Raw genomic sequence first — 21,334 nt, 5'->3', positions numbered from 1 at the left:
AGTCTGAACAAATTCAAAATTTGGAATTATCCAATGTATTTTTTCAGACATCAATGGAATAAAATTAGAAATAAATAACAAACAAAATTCTGGAAACTATACAAACACATGAAAATTAAACAGCATTCTACTTAATAACATGTGGGTCCAAGAAGAAATCAAACAGGAAATCAAAAAAGTTATTGAAAATAATGATACATCATACCAAAACCTGTGGGATACAGCAAAAGCAGTATTAAGGGGGAAATTTATTGCATTAAATGCTTACTTTAGAAGAATGGAAAGATGGCAAATGAAAAACCTAACACTTCACCTTAAAGAACTAGAAAAACAAGAACAATTCTAATCCTAAATGAGCAGATGGAAAGAAATCATTAAGATGAGAGCAGAACTTAATGAAATTAAAAACCAAAAAACAATACAAAAGATCAATGAATTGAAAAGTTGTTTTGTTGAAAAGATAAATAAAATCGACAAACTATTAGCATGCCTAACAAAAAAAGAAGAGAGAGGATTCAAATAACAACAATTAGAAATAAAAAAGGTGATATTAGAACTGATACATCTGAAAAACAAGGAATCATTCAAAACTACTTTAAACTATATGCCAACAAATTTGAAAGTCTGGAGGAAATGGATAAATTTCTGGACACAAATAAGCTACCAAAACTGAGCCAAGAAAATGTAGAAAATCTGAACAGACAAATAACAATAAAGAAGATTGAAGCTGTTATCAGAAGGCTCCCAACAAAGAAAAGCTCAGGACAAGATGGATTCACAGCAGAATTCTACCAAACATTCAAAGAGGAATTGACACCAATTCTCTACAAACTCTTTCAAAACATTAAAACAGATGCAATTCTCCCAAACTCATTCTATGAAGCAAACATCACCCTGATACCAAAACGAGGTAAAGATACAACGAAAAAAGAAAACTACAGGCTGATACCCTTGATGAATATAGATGCAAAAATCCTCAGTAAAATACTAGCAAACAGAATACAGAAACACACACATAAAATTATACACCACAAACAAGGGGGATTCATCCCAGGGTTTCAAGGTTGGTTCAACATTCACAAATCTATAAATGTGATACACCATATCAATAAAATCAAACACAAGGACCATATGATCATCTCTATAGATGCTGAGAAAGCATTTGATAAAATTCACCATTCATTCATGACAAAGACCCTCTACAAGTTAGGTGTAGATGGAAAGTAACTCAACATAATTAAAGCCATATATGATAAACCCACAGCCAATATCATCCTGAATGGGGAAAAGCTGAAAGCTTTTCCTTTAAGAACAGGAACTAAGCAAGGTTGCCCACTCTCACCACTCCTATTCAACATAGTGTTGGAAGTACTAGCCAGAGCAATCAGAGAAGAGAAGGAAATAAAGGACATCCAGATTGGAAAAGATGAAGTCAAACTGTCCCCGTTTGCAGATGACATGATCCTATATATCGAACAGCCTAAACCCTCTACAAAAAACTCTGAGGTGATAAAGGATTTCAACAAAGTAGCAGGATACAAAAGCAACGCAGAAAAATCAGTAGCATTTCTATTCTCCAATAATGAACATAGAGAAAGAGAAATCAAGAAAGCGTGCCCATTTATAATAGCCACCAAAAAAATAAAATACTGAAGAATTGAGTTAACCAAGGATGTGAAAAATCTCTTTAATGAGGGCCGATCCCATGGCTCACTCAGGAGAGTGCAGCGCTGGGAGCGCAGCGGTGCTCCTGCCACGGATTTGGATCCTATATGGGGATGGCCAGTGTGCTTACTGGCTGAGCACAGTGTGGACGACACCAAGCCAAGGGTTGCATTCCCCTTACCGGTCACAAAAAAGAAAAAAAAGAAAAAGAAAAGAAAAATCTCTACAATGAGAACTACAAACCTCTGCTGAAAGAAATTAGAGAGGATACAAGAAGATGGAAAGATATCCCATGCTCTTGGATTGGAAGAATTAACATAGTGAAAATGTCCATACTACCCAAAGTGATATACAAATTCAATGCAATCTCCATCAAAATTCCAATGACATTTTTCTCAGAAATGGAAAGAACTATCCAGACATTTGTATGGAATAACAAAAGACCATGTATAGCCAAAGCAATGCTGAGCAAAAAAATAAAGCTGGAGGTATAACACTACCTGACTTTAAACTATACTATGAAGCTATAATAACCAAAACAGTATGGTACTGGCATAAAAAAAGACACACTGATCAATGGAATAGAATAGAGAATCCAGAAATCAACCCACACACCTACAGCCATCTGATCTTTCACAAAGGCACCAAGTCTATACACTGGAGAAGAGACTGCCTTTCCAGCAAATGGTGCTGAGATAACTGGATATCCATATGCAAGGCAATGAAACTAGGCCCATACCTCTCACCATATGCTGAAATCAACTCAAAATGGATTAAAGAATTAAATATACACCCTGAAACAATAAAACTTCTTAAAGAAAACATAGGAGAAACACTTCAGGAAGTAGGACTGGGCACAGACTTCATGAATATGACCCCCAAAGCACGGGTAACCAAAGGAAAAATAAACAAATGGGATTATATCAAACTAAAAAGCTTCCACACAGCAAAAGATACAATTAACAGAGTTAAAAGACAACCAACAGAGTGGGAGAAAATATTTGCAAAATACACATCTGACAAAGGATTAATATCCAGAATATACAAGGAATTGAAACAACTTTACAACAAAAAAAGAGGTAACCCAATAAAAATTGGGCAAAAGAGCTAAATAGGCATTTCTCAAAGGAAGATATATGAATGGCCAACAGACATATGGAAAAATGCTCAACATCACTCTGCATTCGGGAAATGCAAATCAAAACCACACTGAGATACCATCTCATCCCAGTTAGGATGGCTAATATCCAAAAGACTGCGAATGATAAATGCTGGCAAGGTTGTGGAGAAAAAGGGACTCTCCTATACTGTTGTTGGGACTGCAAAATGGTGCATCCTTTATGGAAAATGGTATGGAGGATCCTCAAACAATTGGAGATAGATCCACCATATGATCTAGCTAACCCACTGCTGGGAATATACCCAGAGTAAAGGAAATCATCAAGTCAGAGGTATACCTGTTTTCCAGTGTTCATGGCAGCACATTTTACAATAGCTAAAAATTGGAACCAGCCAAAATGTCCATCATCGGATGAGTGGATACGGAAACTGTGGTATATCTACACAATGGAATACTATTCTTTTATAAAAAAGAATGAAATGTTGCCATTTGCAATGACATGGATGGACCTAGAGAGAATTACATTAAGTGAAACAAGTCAGGCACAGAAAGAGAAATATCACATTCTCAGTTATTTGTGGGAGCTAAAAATAAATAAATAAATACACAAACACTGGGGTGGTGGGGGGGAGGGAAGAAGACATAACAATTATAATTCCTTGAAGTTGATACAATAAGTGAAGAGAAAGGACGTTGTTGGGAGGGAGGGGGGAGAGGGAGGAGGGAGGGAGGTTTTGGTAATGGCCACAATAATCAACCACATTGTATATTGACAAAATAAAATAAAATTTTTAAAAAATTGTATAGTTTCACTCCTAGCATTTTGTTAATTTACTTTTGTTTGTTTTAACTATCTTTTGTTCCTTTCTTTCCAGTTTAATATTTGTCTTCAGTGTTTGTGGGTTTTTGAAAATGGTAAGATATAGTTTCTTTCTGTTACTCATTTGCATACTTGTTCTGTCAGTGGCTTTTGTTCTTTTGTATTTATGGTAGTGATTATTATTTTTTGGATTCCAGATGCAGGACCCTCTGTAGGATTTCTTGTAGGGCTGGTCAGTGTTGGTGAACTCCTGCAGTTTTTGTCTGGGTAATACACTATTCTTGCCTCATTTCTAAAGGATAGCCTTGCTGGGTATAGCATTCTTGGCTGGCAGTCTTTTTCTTTTAGTGTTTTGTATATATCATCCCATTCTCTTCTGGCCTGTAGAGTTCCTATTGAGAAGTTTTCTGATGGGGACTTCCTTATAGGTGACTTGATGCTTTTCTCTTGCTGTTTTTAGGATTCTCTGTTTATCTTTGAGTTTTGCCAGTTTGACTATAATTTGTGTCATAGAAGACCTTTTTGAATTGAATCTGTTTGGTGATCTGGTGATCTTTGAGTCTCACGGATCTGAAGGTTCATGTCACTCACAATACCTGGAGAGTTTTTGCTATTATTTTATTGAATATGCTTTCAATGCCTTTTTCTTTCTCTTACCCTTCTAGAACACCCATGATCCTGATGTTATGCATTAAGGTTGTCTTTTAGCTCTCACAGATTTTCTTCATTTGTAAAAATTCTTTTTTTTTTTTTTTTTTTTTTGGTCCACCTGGGTTATTTAAAAGACTGTCTTCAAGATCTGAAATTCTTTCATGTGGATGTTCTAGCCTTCTGCTTAATCTCTCTCTCAGTTGTATTTTTTATTTCATTTAATGTGAATGAATCCTTTAGTTCTAGGAATTCAGGTACATTGAGTTCTAGCAATTCAGGTACCTTGAGTGGTAAAGAACTGAAAGCTTCTCCTCTAAAATTGGAAATAGGACAAGGATTCCCACTCTCTTCATTTCTATTCAACAAAATACTGGAAGTCTTAGCCAGAGCAATTAGGCAAGAAAAAATAATAGGTATCAAAATTGAAAAGGAAGATTTAAAAATGGGCAAAGGACCTGAATGAATATTTTCCAAAGAAGACATATCAATGGCCAAAAAGATATGTGAAAATGTGATCAACATCATTGTCAGGGAAATGCACATTCAAACCACAATAAGATATCACCTCATACCTGTTAGAATGGCTGTTATTAGAAACACAAAAGATAACAAATGTTGGTGAGAATGTGGATTTAAGGGAACCCTTGTATGCTGTTGGCGAGAATATATGTTAGTACATCAATAATGGAAAAAAGTATTGAGGTTCCTCAAAACATTAAAAATATAACTACTATATGATCCAGCAATCTCACTTCTGGGTATATGAAATCAGAATCTGCACTCCCAGGTTCATTGCAGCATTATTCTTAATACCCATGATATGAAAACAATCTAAGTGTTCATTGATGCATGAAAGTATAATGATAATGTGATACATATCTATATATAATTATAAATATATGTAAAATGGAATATTACTCAACCTTAAGAAAAGAAGGAATCCTTTCATTTGCAACAACATGGGTGAACATACAGGATATTATGCTAAGTGAAATAAGAGACAATGTGGAATCTAAACAAGTCAAACTAATAGAAACAGAAAATAGAATGGTGGTTGCCAGGGCCTGAGGGACATGGGAAATGGTGAGATGTTGGTCAAAGGGTACAATGTTTCAGTTATTCAGGATGAATAATTTCTGGAGATTTCATGTAGAACATGGTAAGTGTAGTAAATAATACCGTATTGTATACGTGAAATTTGCTCAGAAGATCTTATATGTTCTCATCACACCCCAAAAAATGAGCAACTATGTGAAGTGATGAATATGTTAATTAGCTTGATAGTAATTCTTTTACAGTGTTCATCTATATGAAAACAACATGTTGTACTCCTTAAATATATACAATTTTTACTTGTCCATTATATCTCAATAAAGCTAGAAAAAATAGATAAAATAAAACAAAATTTATTTTTTAAAGAAAATAGTAATACACATAATTTCAATCCCTTTTTATCTTTTTTGGTACTCTCTAGCAAAATTTAGCCAAGCTGTAATATTAGCCTTCCAGTTTTGTACATATCTCAAGCACCATCCTGGCATATTCTGGGTATCACAGACATGAGTAGGACTGGTACAGGGCAACTGTGCATTTAACTAGCAGACCACCTTACTGAGATAGAATTAGGGGAGATTAATTCTTTCCAAAATATGTTTCTATATTATTGGTTAAAGCTTCATTACCAAGACCAAACAAAAACTAATGGGAAGCAATGTCATTTGGAAAAAAGTCCCTTGACAATTGACTTGCTAAAATTAAGAGATAGACTAGATTGGAAACCTATATATTATAGGTAGAATTTTTTGAGGTCCATTCTAATAGCTGTACAACTGAGCTCCTTTTATCTACTAAACCTAGAAAATCATCTCTTTGTTGCCATTATTATACATCAGATCATGCACACACACACACACACACACACACACACACACACACACACACACACACACACATGTATACATAAATAAAACCAGTCTCTCATGTAGATTACCTCTCTGCCCTAGTAAGTGATTGGGGAAATAACATCATTCACTGCCTTATTTTCCCATGCTTAGAAAGTGCTGTGGATTGAATTGTGTCCCCCAATGTCCATGTATTATAAACTTAACCTCCACCATGAAAGTGTTAAGAGGGTGGGAAATCCTATTATGGTAATTGAAAGGTGGGACCTTGAAGAGGTGATTCAATTGTGAGGACTATGCCTTAGTAAATGGTTTAATGGTCCTCTTGGGTGTGTTTCTGAGGGCTTTAAATAGAGAGAAAATAAGGAGCTATCTCTCTCTTTGCTCTGCTATTCTGGCATGTGGGACCCCTAAGTCACTGTCACTACCAACAAGCCCTTCACCTGATGTGTTCCCATGACTTTGGACTTCCCAACTTCTGAAACTGTAAGCAATAAATATTGTTTCTTTTTACATAACCTAGTTTCAGGCATTTTGTTATAAGTACGAGAAATGGATTAATACAAGAAGCCTCATAAATAATCTTTTCCCCAATCTATTCTATGCATAACTACTGAAGTGGTCGCCCTGAAGTAAAACTGTGATCTTGTGTCTCAGCACACTCTTTTCACTCTTCCCTACCACACAAATGAATACACATTCACAAAGACACAAGTGCCACACAAGCTTCTGGCTCCTTCTTGTCCAAAATTTCAGTCCAAATTTTTTACATAGTATTCAAAGTTCTCTACATTTCATTTCAAGATCTACTTCAACTTTGTCTCATACTAATACCAATACATTCCCTCTACTATAGTTGGGGGAACCCCAGAGACACAGTCAATTCCTCTTCTGAAACTTTACTTAAACATTTTCTCCTCTACTCAGAATGTCCTTTCCTTTCCTCTTCATATATAAAAATTCTGCTCATCCTTTTCAGTCTCTGTCATCTCTACACTGCCACTTAATCTCTTGCCCTCTGAGTTTCTTCAGTGTACTGGGAAAAAATAGTATTTACTGCAGAATGTTGTTTTAAAAGGTAAAATAAACTGAATGAGATTCATGCTTATTGGTAATCAACACTTAGCTAGAATATCCAGAGGAACAAGAACAGGAGTCAAGTCAAGGAGGAACAGGAGTCGAGTCTAAGGGCAAACGCATGCGCTGGGGCTGGCTGGAAACTGCACATGATCTAGACTTAGAGAGCGGAGAGGCCATCACAATCTTCTGCCAATTGTTGCAGAATTTCTGGTTCAACGTGGTGAACAACATTGTGTACTATTTCAAGAGTAGCTGCATTTATGGGCCATATCCAGCCCTCTGTCTTCAGTTTATAAATGCTGGTACAATAGTCTCCCCTTATCCACATGAGATATGTTCTAAGACACCCAGTGGATACCCAAAACCAGGAATAGTACTAAATTTTATATGTACTATATTTTTCTATATACATGCCTATGATAAAGTTTAATTTATAAATTAGGCACCGTAAGAGATTAACCACAATAACTAATAATAAAATAGAACAATTATAACCATATACTGTAATAAAAATGATATGAATGTGGTATCTCTCTTTGTCTCAGAATAAGTCATCATAGTGTACTTGCCCTTCTTCTTGTGATCATGTGAGATGATAACTGAGACAGCTACTAAGTGTCTAATGGGAGGGTAGCATATGCAGCATGGATATACCGCACAAAGGGATGGTTCATGTCCCATGCAGAAGGGCACAACATTTCATCAAGGTACTTAGAATGGCATACAATTTAAAACTTATGAATTATTTATTTCTGGAATTTTATGTTTAATATATTTGGACCACAGTTGACCACGGGTAACTGAAACCACCAAAACTGCAGATAAGGGGGAGATTATTGTATATGAGACAGAGAATACTCCCAGCTAATATCACTCTAAACATTTTAATGTACTTTGGCTTCATTTTCTACTTTAAAGGTTGTTGTTTTTCCTGTGCCTAGGTATTTTATCTTCCATAGGTCTCTGTATTACTACAGAGAAATACTCACATTGTGGGTCCAAGAACTTTTGTTCTTTGCACAAGTTTCCTGGGGCTGCCATAACACAGTACCACAAATCGGGTGGCTTAAAACAACACAAATGTATTCTCTCACATTTCAGAGGTTAGAAGTCTGAAATCAAGTTATCACCAGGATTGATTCTCTCGGAGGCTCTGAGGGAGAATTTTATCCATTCCTCCCTGCTAGCTTCTGGAGATTGCCAGAAATCCTTTGTGTCCCTTGGTTTGTAGATGCGTAACTCCAATTTCTCTCCATCTTCACGTGGTGTTTACCTATCTGTCTTTGTGTCCCTGTGTCTTCACATGGCCTTCTTATAGAGACAGTCATTGGATTCAGAGCCCACCCTGATCCAGTATGACCTCTTTTGATCACATCTGCAAAGACTCTATTTCCGTACATGATCACATTCACAGGTACCAGGGGCTAGGACTTCAACATATCATTTGCGGGAACATAAGTCAACCCACCACAGTCCTTCTCTGTTCGAGTATCTATAAGAAGATTGAAGGGAGGAGTGGAGACTTCCTAGGCCACTCTGCTTCAGCAGTTTCTCCCAGATAAAACACACAAGACTACCATGGATGCATATTAACTTCTTGGCTGAGTGTTCAGAATGGTAGTACATCATGGGAGAAACAGAGTTTAATATTCAATATAACCCTCAGAATCAAACAAGTGGAACCTCCTCTAGAGTTAAGTCTTGAAAAAGAAGGTGTCCTCCATGGACACTGTTTCCTTTCCTCTTTAATATTTTCTTTTCCACATGCAGCTTTGTTTTCTGAGTCTCTGAGTCTAATATTCCATCCCTGTCCAAGGGTAAACTCCAAAGATGTTTTTTTCTTCTTCTTTTCTTCTGATATGTAGGCTTATATCTCTCACAATTGAACCCCTGCTCAGCTTAGAGATGGCTCTAGAGATGGAAGAGATGGAAAATGGTAGTCCCAGTAGGCATGAAGGTATGTGCTACAACTCCTGCTTCTCCACCAGCAATAGCAGAGGGTAAGTCCCTTCCTGGTTTATCTGAGAAGTAAACTCATCATCTCTTCAAAACAGATGTGAATGTTTCTTCAAGGAACAAAATCTGATTCTTATATCAAGGAAATGATATACCTCTGTAGAGCACACTTTCATTTCATTCTGAGGAAAAACTAAAGGTCTTAAACTGACCTACAAGACCATATGTAAACTGTCCTTCTTGTACCTCCAACTTCCTCTCCTATCAGTCACCCTCTTTCTTACTCCACTACAGTCACATTGGCCTCCTTTGTTCTAATTAGGTAAACTAGGCATATTCTGACCTCAGGGTCTTTGCACTTGCTTTCCCTTCTGCCTGTGCACTATACCTCAAAATGTCCATAAGATAAATTCCTTTACCTCCTGGAGGTTTTTATTACATGGAATCTGACATCCACTTAAAATAGCAACAACACCCTTGCACCTCCACAATCACTACTTATCCTCTCTATCTGCTTTTTTCTCCCTCAGCACTTAAGTCTTTGTGGCATGTTATATATTTTACTTGTCACTTTCTGTCTTCCCTTACTGGAAAACTCCATAACAATAGGAATTTTCACACATTTTTTTTTCACTGTTGCATCTTAAGTAGAAGAGCCTCACTGTAGTAGTTAGTCAATGTATAACTGTAATTGTTGAATAGATAAATGTAAGAATCGTGCAAAAGCACATTTAGCTTTTTTCTAAACCTGGTTACATTGAAAAGAGCTAACTCAAGAGCTATAAATGACTTTTCTTTTGGAGGGAAGAAACTAAATTCTATAGCAGAATTGATTCCAAATTTTCACCTGAAGGAATAGGTGTTGTGGGTGTGCATGTATCTGTGTGGGTGGGAGGACAGAGCAGAAGGGGGAAGGGTGCAGTACATCAACGTATTAAAATCTCATTAACGCTTTTTAATTTAAATCATTCTTGTGCTATTCAATTATGTACTTTGTAACATAGTATAATCTTATATTGTCATTTAAATTACAGTATGTTATAATGTGTAATTAAATATTATGCTGTATATAAATGTTCAGCACATGTTCCAGGCACTTAATAATTTCTCAATAAATGTTAACTATTATAATTATGTCCTCAGGGAACATGTGTCTGCTATTTGTGTAAATAGTCACTGGATGGCACTCTGGTTCACTTTGAGTGCCTTCACAATTTATGAATTTCTTCTGGAAAATATCTAAAAAATTAAGAAATCATGACCACCATCTTTAGCTAGCCAAGCTCTTTACTATCAAACATTAAACATCAAAATTGACATAACTAATTTTTTACATATATTGGAAACAAATATCTGTGTCCATCATAACTATCTCAAATGGATACAAAAATCTTACATTGTTCAATGCTTGTCAACTCATTTTCTATCTTGTTCTCTGACTCGGTGAATTTTGCTATATGTATTTTTTCAAGCCATTATCTAGAAATGATACTTGACACCTTTCTCTCTCTTCCTCTCTTTCAGTCTATCTCTCTCTTACCCACCAGATACATCTTCCCACCAAATTCTATAAACTTTATTTTCTAAATATTTTTGAAATCCATTCACTTTTCTTCCCACTCTATTGCTTTTACCATAACAAACTAACATCAGCTCTCTGCTGGACAAAACCTGATCATATCAGGAACCAGACAAAAACTCTTCAGTTGAATTTCATTATTCTTATAATAAAGACAAAAATTTTTAATAAAGCAATCAAGGCCCTCCACTTATCTCCCATTCTCTCCCAGCAGTCAGAATCTAGGCACACTGTCATAATGTACCAAGCTCCCTTCTTGTATTGTAGGACCTCTGACATGCTGTTTCCTCTCCCTGAAATTTCTCACTCTCAGCCACATCCACCCCTTCCACCTACTTAATGTGCTTTCTAAACAATAGTGCTCAAATAAAAAAGCAAATTTTACTGCTTTGTGGAAGCCTTCCTCATCTTTGTCTGCTTCAGATTCTACTGTTATTTACTATCATAGAACTATATTCCATTTCTTCATTTTTATCAGTTTATAGTGTTCATGTTATGAGTGTTTGATTATAGTCTTTCTATCTCTCAATAATCTATAAATTCCTTGAGAACATAGATTATGTCTGATTTTACTGTCATTTAATCTCCAGTCTCTGCTTGGTACCTGGAACATACAAAGCATTTGAAATACATTGGTTGGATGAATGAAGGAAGGAAGAAAGCGAACCTCTCTGTTAACTGTCATTAATATGACTCAACTCCAACAATTCCCAGTTTCTTTGTCTTTCTCTTCCCCAAACTTCCAGTTCTTGGAACATAAAATCTGATTAGCCCTGCTTGAATCATATCCAAACCCTGGATCAACAAGCTATGGAGAGAAATGTAGTTAAGAGTAGAGATGTGGACATCAAGGGCTCACATGATTTTCTCAGAAAAGAAGAAATGACTTTGAACCAGAAGCTCCCCTAAAAAGTATATATTACAAGTACTTGCCATACTGGACTTTTACAATGAGTAATTAGATGTTGCACAATGGTACTTCTAAAAGCTCATAGAAAAGTGGAAATAAAAGATAATATGAATCTTTCTGTGAACTTTTTGAAGACCCTTCTCATGGTGTTTTGCCCAGTGTGGAGCATAAGAGACCTGCATTTTTTACTGTTACAGTCACCTTTTTAAGTGTTTTTACACACATCCACGAAGATTAGAAGCCTACCCTCAAATACTTCAACATAGGCTTTCAATGCCCTATTCTAAGGTTATAAAATCTTCAAGTTGGTAAATTATTTACAGCATGTATCCTTACTACTTAATTATTTGGCATAGATTATAAAATGGCATCCATTCATTAGCAATCATATATGGAAAACCAATTATCCACGAAGCACAGGCTTAACAATAAATAGTGAACAAGTAAGATCCACACCGATGGAGCTCATAACCAGGGTGGTAGAAGACATGCAAACAACTGAGATGCCATAAAAAGTGTTATGAGACACTACACATCAAATATCACACAGGGGCAAAATGTGGGGAATGACACAAGGTAGGGGCAAGCAAATTTTGCACAGATATTTAAATGTCTACATGAAACATTCTCCTGCATAAACTGCTATTGAGCGTTTTATCCCCTCATAGGATAGATATGGAGGCTGCTCTCCTTTTCACTCGAGGAAACGTATAGAGGTCTATCACATTCATAACTGCTCGGTGTTTTTTAGTCATAGAAAACCAGACTAAAATGAACACCTCCCTCTTCTCTATGAAAACACATTTTCCTATAATTTAATGGTGAAAGAGTTGAACATTTAAATATCATAAAAATTAGAAATAAGAGGCAGATGCTGGCAATTGAGGACTACACCATTGGTGTTTGATGACTTGAAAGTATCTGCTCTCTCTTAAAATCTTTGGTTCATGAGATTCCACAATGAGATAGAATTTTTCCTCCAAATGACTGATATTCTTTCTCATTTTAGAAAGATCAAGCTAACAAAACAGCTCAAATACCAACTCAAAAGTAATTGTAAAAATCATCGAGCAGAGGGAGAATATGTATCTCAGTATGATTGGGCATAAAATATTTTAAACAATTATAGGATCCTTAGGGTTAGATTTATTTGTATATTCTCTTTTCTTTCACAAATTATGGGTTGGATCCAAACCTTAGAAAAGCTGCATCTAATTCTCTTGAGAGAGTACCCACAACTTCCAAGTAATAGATTTTTCTTTTATTTTTTAGCTGATGTTCCCCAACATACCCTGAGTTATTTTAAATTATTTGCAAATCAGTTGGAAATGCTAGACAGCTACTTCTGAGAGGCTAATACTATTTATATCATCGTCAAGACAAATTCTACTTATTTTCATTATCTGCCCTCCTCCACGTTTCTCATTGTCTTATATTTTTTGGTTAAACACTGCTTATAAGCTTTTATCAAGCACCCAATTCATTTTAGAATAAATTTCTTTTGCTTGTGTTGATCATCAATGGACCCAAGAGTAGGAAAAATAAAATATGCTTTTCTTCAAATTTTTGTTTATGATAGAAATACACTAATTTTGAACTGAAAAAAAACTCTCATCGGGTAAAATATGATAATAAAATGAATGTGAAGAGTACATAGTAAAAAGTCAAACCCCAATAAATGAACATTCTACCCTCACATGATCAGAAGCACATGCTGTTGCTCAGCTCTCTCGCTGAATGCACACATGCTCAGAGCAAACACTCATAAATTTACATCTGCTTCTGTTGCACCATTGATCTGGCCTTCCAAAAATGCTTGCCTCAGAGACAAAGCAACTCGACAATATTCAGAATTGGAAAGAAAAAATAAATGAACCAAATTATGCAGTACTTGGAGAAGAAAAGATGTGATATGATTAAAACAATGAAGTGCACTAAGAAGTTTACATAGAGACCCAGAATAGCACACAAGACAAACTCTAACACCAAATACACAAATGACACCAATAATGGGAGTAAAGGAGATGTTCTGACAACTACATCTGTTACTAAAATAGATACTGTGACAAATAAAAATAGCAAGAACAAGCCCTGTAGTGGGATTAAGACAGAGCATAGGCAACTAATGACTGAGGATAAAGACAAACGTGGTGACAATGGCAGGTAGCCTGACAAATGAAATGCTTGGATAAGCAAAATCCAGGAAACCAGACAGCTGAAAGACCCAAGATCAAGACTGAGACAAATCTGTCAGCAATACAGATAGCATCACACTGAGCCAGAAGACAATGCTAAATTATAAATGCTAATGATAGATGGATTCAGCAAAGCCACAGCAGAACAAAAGAAATGAAATGGATAAATACCCTTGCTGCAGTGTTCAAGGTAGGTCTTTATTTTAAGGAAGATACAGTAGTCACTCTCTCTTATGAAAGGGATCTTTGATTTCAGATAGAATGGTGGTGTGCTATCAAATGCCACCAACGCTTTTTAACACTGTTCTTTAGTCGTTGGGAAATGTTCACTTCCATACAGAATCTTGAACTTGGAAGTAAAAGGGTCTTCAGAAAGTACGATGAGAGAAGAAAGAAATGAGGAATAAAGATAAAGGAGAAGAAAGGACAAAAAGGGAGTAAAAAGGAGAGAAATAAAATGTGAAAGAAAAACAGAAAAAAAAGATGAGAATTTTCAAAAATCAACTGCTCAAGTATTTACTAAGCAACTACTGTGTGACAGATACTGCACAAGGTGTTAGAGATAAAGTGGTGGAAAAAAATAGTAATGGTTTCTGGCCAATGAAGCTTATAATTTGGTAGCAGAAAAAGACATTAATCAAATAACTGAACAAATAAATGTAAAATTGAAATGCTGATAAGTGGCATGAAGAAAGGGACGTGATACCATACGTGCATATAACAGAGATTATAGGAAAGTCAGGGAAATCTTCTCTAAGGAATTGATACTGAAACTGAGATGCAAAGGAGCTAAGTATTGGGGTGGTAGATGAAGAGCCCTCCGGGCAATGGGACTGGCACATACAAAGGCCCTGTAGTGAGGAGAATAGTGAGAGAGAAGGACCAAGTGAGGCCAAAGGAGGGTATGGAGGCTGGAACAGAGAGAACATGGGAGAGGATGTCATGCCTGATGAGGCTGGTGGATTAAGCAGAGGTCAGACCATGCAAGCTTTTGCATCTTCATCCAAAGAGCAATTAAAATTTTTAAGCAGATGAGTAGCTTAATTTATTTTACTGAGCAGCCACCACATCCACCAGTATGGGCCAGCCCTCTGTCTAAACTCATCTCCTCACTGACCTCACTCACTCCATCTACCACATAAGCCTTCTTGCTTTTCATCCAGCATGCCGGACTCATCGAACTCAGGGCCTTTACACTTGCTGCTGCCCTTGCCTGGAACTTTTTCCCCCCAATATCAATGTCCATGCTTAAATGTCTTCTCATACAAACTTTTCCTAAAAACCCAAACTTAAGGCTCATACTATCTTCTTTCTTCTTTATACTTTTAATCTACTTCGTATAGTTTTACAATTCTTATCGCTAATAGAAACTGTTTTAAGTGTTTTTATTTTTTAACTTTATGAAACACACATGTGCCCACATACATTCACACATGCGCACAAATAGAATTTGGCTCAAGGAAAGAAGGAACTTTATTGCTAACTATGCCTGGCACATGGGAGTGTTCAAAAAATATTGAGTGAATGAGTGAATAATTTATAAAGAATGAATGAGGACTGACATTGAGATTATAAACACATAAAAGACCTGTATTCTTGGCCTGCCAATTTTATTATCTACATCCTAGACATGGTTTTATGCAAACAAAAGAGCTTCACATTTAGAAAAAGTTATCAATCAGAAGCACCTAATCACCTGGCATAGTTGCATTAGAACACAATGCTCAAATGGGAAAAAGCATGCATATAAGGTTATTCTAGATCGGGAATGCCAAAGAGAAGATGTATGCAACTTCACATGTGAGATTGGTAAGATTAAGGAGTTCTTATTGGTGGAAAAATAAAAGTTGTTGTCTTAATTGGAAAGTACACAAACGCACAAAGAGCAGAGAATACTTGCATCACCACAGTCTGGGAGGGGAAGAACAAAAACCCACAAGTATTGTACTTATGTCACTGAAAACCAGCATGAAGAGTTTCCTGAGAGAACCATGGTAACTAAATACCATAAACACTTATTAAATGTGTATTCATTTATTGAGGTTTTATTTCACATCTCATATACAAAGCACCATAACAGATGTTGGGGCAAAATTAAGCCATACTGCTAACATGGGGAAGAGAGAGAAAAATCCTGAAGGGAGAGAAAATTAAGCCATACTGCTAGGCACATTCTGTAACATGGGGAAGAGAGAGAAAAATCCTGACTCTGGATTTGAAAAGGCAAACACAGAAGAGAAAGGTAGAGTACAAGATATGTGTTAGAAAGATAGATTGCCATGGGGGTTGGACGGAAAAGGAGAAAGAAAATCTGATCTCCTCCAAAATTAAATCAGAACCCATTGCGCCTGTCAACTAAGAAATAGTGAACATTCAATAAATATGTCTGTATTCTTTTCTTTGAAAAGCAGAACGATACCAGCATCATGTACATGCATTCACAAGGCATGAAGAAACAAAGGGAAGAAGTACACAAGTAATAGGAAGTCACCTGCTTTTGGTTGAAATTTTTGACCAGTGAAGGATACTTTGAACTTCTGGACTCTCTTTCATATAATGAGCTCAAAGAGGCTTACAAGAATGGATACAGAGTCATAATAACCACCTGTCTATATGTTATTATACAAAGATTGTCCAAAACACTCCTGCCTGAAATCATGTCATTGTTTAGGTTAAAATATTGATTCCTCTATTAAAATGGAACTATTACAGCAATTGTCTTGTTGCTCAGAGTGTGGCCAATGTACCAGCAGCATCAGCATCACCTGAGACACAACTTAGAAATGCAGACTCTCAGGCCCCAGACTCTGAATCAGAATCTGCATGTTAATAAGATCTCTGGGTTCACAAGCACGTTAAAGTTTAAGACACTCTGGTCTATCATATGTTCTCCTGGAGGGTAATTCGTTTAAGGGCTGTTTGTCTTTAATACCTTAGGACATTTTTAGACTATCTTGAGAAGAGTAGAAAATTCCAGAATAACTTACAAAAAACAAACACAGCATCTGGGGGTCAAGAGTAACAGGAAAGCTATGAATCTTGGGACAGAGCCAAAACAATAAGTTTGAGTCTTAAATAATAGAGTATCTACAGAACCAAGGTCTGAAAGTGAACATGAGCTCCTGCACATGAAAGTTGGGATGAAATGGAAAAGGAAGGAAGGAGGAGGAATGAAAGAGAAATGGAATATTATTTTATTATTTTCTTTATGGATATCCCTGGGTTTTATGCAATTTACCAACAGAATTGCTTTGGGATGCCATCTTTACAGTATATCAACCGTTCGCTAACTTGCCCACAGATTTTAGGAGTGAGTAAGGCTTAAATAACCCTAGATTAGGGGTTCTTAGGCTTCTAGTCCTCTCTGGGCTACTAACTAGCACAGTACTCTAAACTAAGGCATTTGTCTTTCTGTGACTCTGTTCTTTCACCCATAAAGGGAAGGTTTGCTCTACAGCTCTCTACCATGGTTTCCAGCTACAGCATTTCATGATTCTAAATGCCATATTATCAATGAATGCCAAATCATGTTAGAAACACACATTTATAACCAAATAGTATATTCAACTGCCACTGAGGAAATGGTTCTCTTTCAAAAAGTAATGTGACTATGTACCTTAGCAAGATGCCAGTGTGTGGAAGGGCTGTTCTTAAATAGTTCAGTTCTTTCTGCTTTGTAACCATCTTTGTCTCTCTCTACTCCCCTTCAAAGCAGTACTCCCATTACCAACAGATTCCCCTCAGAATCCATACCAGGGTGAAAAAATGGCATAAAAGAGCTAGAATTGAGGTAGTAAAGGAGATATTAAGTATAAATGCATACATCAACAAACTCAACATAAATATATATGCAAATATTTTATATATAAGCTGTAACACTTTTTCTTATATTATCCCTAATAGTTATAACTTTTGGCTTAAATTTCAACCTTTTTCAGCTATCACTGAAAGGAATTAATGGAAAACATCTATGTCACCACATGTGGAAAACAAAATCCAGAAATTGCATAAAAATTATAAAAGAGGCTTGGCTCATGAGTGGAGTGGTACATCATCCTAAGAACAAATTTGTTTAATGCATAAGCATCCTCCAAGATGTCCCCCTAAAACTGTGATTCTGTCAAAAACTGTAGCTCTTTTACCAAGGCATGATGAAGACCTCAAACTATTGAATTTGCAGGGTTAAATATAAAAAGCTTTAAAAACACAGAGAGCAATTGTTTCTTTCAAACACACTGAAAAAGAAGGTTGAGATTTGGGCTTTTTTATTTTAATTAACTTCATGTTTTGTGGGAGTAGGATTCCTCCCATTGAAATGATTTTCAATGCTGATACAATTGGAAAGAATTATTCATGGAGGGATGGTTCCCACACTATACTTGAATTAGTTGAGTTGGGACCCATTTTTAACTAATGATAACCTGATTGTACTTGCAATGGATACAGAGACTAATCAGACCTAGATAAAACCAAAGTCTCTACCCTTTCCACAAGAACCTATCCTTGCTGGAAGGAGTGAATGGAACAAAGGTGTATCCACAGATACCCACAAGAATTCTCTCGAGAAATGGTTTCAGTTTCTCTCCATATAGTATTCCCACTCTAGGCTCTAAAGTTCCCAACTGAGGCTTCTGAAAGTCTCTTGTCCTGCCATTTGACAGTCTGGAGAAAACCTGCCTGAGTAAGAATTCCACTGAATTCTTTCCACATTTTTATTCTTTCGTCAATATATTTATTAGAACGGCCAGTGATGATTCTCTTTTTATTCAGTTTTTATTAAAGTGTCAAGCTTGTGATCCACATATTTGCGCTTGGTGAACCAACCATGTTGTCTCACAGACTATGCTTTCTGTTTCTTTGCTACTCAGCCCAATGGTACAATAGCAAACAGCTGGGTAGTAGCAGGACCTGCTGATCTGAACGTAAGTCTGGGAGTCAGTAACTTTGAGTTCAAATCCCAACTCCACCACATGCTTGTTCGGAAGATGTGAAGCTGTTCTATAAAAGCACTCACCATGGCATTCAAATAAGCCTGGAAGCTACTGTGCTGATGTACTAACAAAAATAAATCTTTCTTGCAGCTGTGCTTATGGCATTTTTCGATAGTCTTTTAAAGGAGGTTTGGTCTGCCACAGAAAGTGTAGTAAAAAGCAAACGAGCAAGTGGCCCAGTTTGCTCTTCGGTCACTATGACTTTGGTGGCTCAGAGTCCAGTAGGCAGCAAAGGGAAGATTTCAAGGTCAATTTCCTCACCTTTCAAACCTGTGATTTCATATTAGAAGATCAGGCCATCAGCTTTCCTGTGTGGACAATTCTCTCTGGGAAGGTTAATGTCACTTTTAAGCTTAATAATGACCCCAAAGTTAGGAATGTACTGTATACATCTTGAATGTGATGAATAAGACAAAATAAACAAGGATGATAAATACAAAATGTGCCTGAAAATTTTTAAACTAATACTCGTTACAAAAGAAGAGGAAAACATAAGCTAAGGTGTGTTCATTGAGGGCCAAGATTGTATATTTAATGCTATTAAATTGAATGTACTATCTTCATACTTTGAAACTCAAAATTTCCAGCCCAGTGTTTAGAAACATATAACTCAACACACATCTTCAGAAAATTACTGACATAACTACCTAACAAAATTTACAAAATTAGTAAGAAGTTTCAGCATTTTTTTCTGTAAAATGTGTATAGCATCATCTTCCTTGCTCATATCACAAGATCATGGTAAGGTTTAAATATGATTGTTACATTAAGGAGATCAAGTAAATTGCACATAATTATAGAATCATCAGATTTGGCCACTAGTCGTGAAAACTTTTATGTGTTCGGATATACCAAGTTATCATGAAGTTTGCTTTTTTCTAATGCAGTGGTCCTCAACCTGGTTACACATTAAAACCACCTAGGAAACTTTTTAAAAATTTCCAATTACTTGTGCCATTATTATGGTCTGAATATTTGTATCCCCCCAAAATTCATAATCGCTAATGCAATGGTATTGCAAGGTGACGCTTTTGGGAGGTAATTAGGTCATGATGGCAGAACCCTAATGAATGGGATTAGGGCCTGCTTTGGGCCCCACTGTGACTGTGTTAAGACAGTGGGAAATCCTATTATGATATTTGAAAGGTGGAACCCTGAAGAGTGATTGTAGGACCATGACATAGTGAATGGATTAAAAGTGGTGGTCATAGGCGTGGTTTGGAGGGCTTTAAAAGGAGACTGAATAGGGAGGTTAGTCTGTGCTCTCTGCTCCACCATTTTCACAATGTGATACCCTGCCACCACTGTCACCATCACCAAGACCCTCACTAGATGTGTTCCCAGGACTTTGGGCTTCCCAGCCTCTGAAACAATAAACAACAAATTTTATTTTCTTTATAAATTACCCAGTTCCAAGTATTTTGCTATAAGCAAAAGAAACAGACTAATACAATGTCCTCATAAAAGGGACCCCAGACAGTTGCACTGTCCCTTCTTGTTATGTGAGGACACAGAAAGAAGGCACCATCTATGAACTAGAAAGTGAGCCCTAACCAGGTATTGAATCTGCTGGCAACTTGATCATGAACTTCCCAGCCTCCAGAACCATGAGGAATAAATTTCTGTTGTTTATAGCGGCCAAGTCTCTGGTATCTTGCTATAGCAGCCCAAACAGACTAAGATGTAGATTATAGCCCAAGATTAGTAGTGGGGCTGAGAAATTATTTTCAAAGGAAATTTTTAATGTTTGGTTAGGATGGAGAACCACTGATTGAGTGAAAATCTATCTACATAATAAACTGGAAAGCCAAGGCTCAAAAATGAAAGCTAACATGCTCCAGCCTGTGATATAAACATCTTCCTGAACTTTACACTTCTTCCTATGTGCACAGTTTTCCAGTAACTTCTAATTCTTACTTCATCTAATAGAGCTTGGGATACCAAAGGATTGGTAAAGAGAGAAAAATATACACAATTTAGACTAATTGGTAAAGTAAGTACAAATTGGCCAGACGGCACTAGAGCGTGACCGAGCAGGTAGGCCTTGCTGCCGCCAGATCCCATCCCCAGCCAGGCTGAGTGCACGCTGATCAGAGAGGCACCCACAGGAGAGACCGGAGTCCCATGGAGACCATGTGCCCTACAGTGCCAGCACACGACCGAGCAGGTAGGCTTGCCACCACCGGACCCCATCCCCAGCCCAGCCAAATGCATGCTGACCAGAGAGGCATCTCCCCAGAAAAGCCCAAGATCCACGGGGACCATGCAACCCATGGCGTCAGCACGCACCTGAGCAGGTAGGCCTTGCCGCCACCAGAACCCATCCTCAGCCAGGCCAAGTGTGCACTGACCAGAGAGGTGCCTCCCTGGAGAGGCCCAAGACCTGAGTCAACCATACATCCAAGGTGCAAGCGGGCAACCAAGCAGACACTGAGGCCACCAAGCCAAATTGGCAGCCCTGGTAGG

The sequence above is a fragment of the Cynocephalus volans genome, chromosome 16 (assembly GCF_027409185.1).
Source record: "Cynocephalus volans isolate mCynVol1 chromosome 16, mCynVol1.pri, whole genome shotgun sequence".
In the NCBI taxonomy this organism is placed as follows: domain Eukaryota; kingdom Metazoa; phylum Chordata; class Mammalia; order Dermoptera; family Cynocephalidae; genus Cynocephalus; species Cynocephalus volans.
Note: the sequence above shows the minus strand (reverse complement) of the source record.